This window comes from Dermacentor variabilis, unplaced genomic scaffold (genome assembly GCF_050947875.1).
Source record: "Dermacentor variabilis isolate Ectoservices unplaced genomic scaffold, ASM5094787v1 scaffold_12, whole genome shotgun sequence".
Taxonomy (NCBI): domain Eukaryota; kingdom Metazoa; phylum Arthropoda; class Arachnida; order Ixodida; family Ixodidae; genus Dermacentor; species Dermacentor variabilis.
In genome coordinates, this window is record NW_027460280.1 from 51,354,210 (window position 1) to 51,355,972 (window position 1,763).

Consider the following 1,763-nt stretch of genomic DNA (forward strand, 5'->3'; position numbering starts at 1 on the left):
CGTGTACCTGTATGGCCAGGGCTATGGCTATTGCTTCCGCCTGCGTGACTGAGGTTGTGCGCACGGAGGCGCAAGTTATTAGGTGTTAGTTTCCTTCGAGGTTGGCGAAGACGTGGCGACGCCTGTCGTATAGTAGCCGCGTCAACGTAAGTGACGTTGGGGTTGGCTCTGTATTGTTTCCTGAGCCATTTGACCTTGGACCTACGTTTGGCGTTGTGATATTCGTAGTTCATGTTTTGGGGGATGGGCGCCACTGTTATTTGTCTTCGACATTCAGCCGGCGCGTCTTCCAAGTCGTCATCAAGGTGTCGTGGGCGAGGTGGGGTTCCAATCCTTGACAGGATTTCCCTGCTAGCCTTTGTTTTGCTGAGGCGGTCTCTTTGGGAGATGAGAACAACGGACTGGAGCTCCGCATAGGAGTTGCTTAGTCCTAAGGCTAGTAGTGTTTCTGTAGGTAGGTGCATATATTGGCAGCCCGAGGGTCGCCTTGTAGGCGCTCCTGGTTTAGGCGTCGACCTGGGTCTCCTCGTCCCGGGTGAGTGAATGGTGTGGTAGTCCGTACGTTATTTGGCTAAGAACGAGGGCCTGGACGAGCCTCAAGGTGTCCTTTTCTCGCATTCCCTTCTTGTGGTGCGTGATGAGGTGTATCATTCTTGAGATCTGTGAAGTGTTGTTTTTAGAATCTTGATGGTGCGGCTGGTCCTTACCATTGCACTGCACCCTGAAACCTTAAATGCGTGCTTTTGAGACTTCCGCAATGGTGTGTACATCCTCACTGAGTACTTTTTCACCGTTGCTCACGTAGCGCTTGCCGTGGACGCAAATGATTTCAGACTTGTCGGGGGCGCAGCTCAGTCCACTTTTCCTGACGAACCCAGATACGGCCTCCGCGGCTTCTTAATGTCTGTTCTTTCTGCGCATTTGAGCCCCTTGTACTTCGGAGGGTGGTGCCATCCGCACACAAAGTGTAACTAAAATGCAGGATTTCCTCGAGTGCGTGATCGAGCTTGCACATGCCGATGTTGAAGAGCAAAGGGGAGATTATGGCTACCTGTGATGTGCCCTTGTTTAACATATGTATGGGGTCGGATCTGGTCTGTCCTTGCCCTATGATGGCCGTTCTTCCGGAGAGGAAGGATTTACTGTAATTAACTATTCTCGCTTCGCAGTCAATTGCGTTGAACTCGGATAGAATTGTTTCGTGAGAGATGTTATCGAATGCCCCTTAATGTTCTTAAAGTTCTATGCTTACTCATGTTCAGCACATCGAAAGTTGCTGGGCAGAAACCGCACTGCACTCAAGTCGTTGCTAAAACGTGCAGTCTCATGCCTCTCCGCTCGGCTCTAACTTTCAGCTTTCTTTATTTATTACGCGTTCCTTTGATTAGAGCACATGAACATAGGCAAACACTGAATAGACCTATAGGTTTAAGGTAAAATGTTTAAGTATACAGGCAACAAATTGTATTTGCAAAGCAAGTACATCAGAAATGAATTTGAATTTCTTCTGAAATAAAATAAACGTCAATTAACATGAAGTCTGAATTAGTATATGGTAATGTATAAAAGGAAAACAACAAACGTATGACAATAAATATAATAAAGATAACCTACAGCATAATGCTACATACACGACTACAATATAATAAAACACAAACACATTATAATAAAAATACTATTATACATGCCAGTGACACTTATAGTGGACAAAGTAATTTTAAAAATGAAATTGAAGTAGCCGAGAAAAAAGCTGAAATGTATGC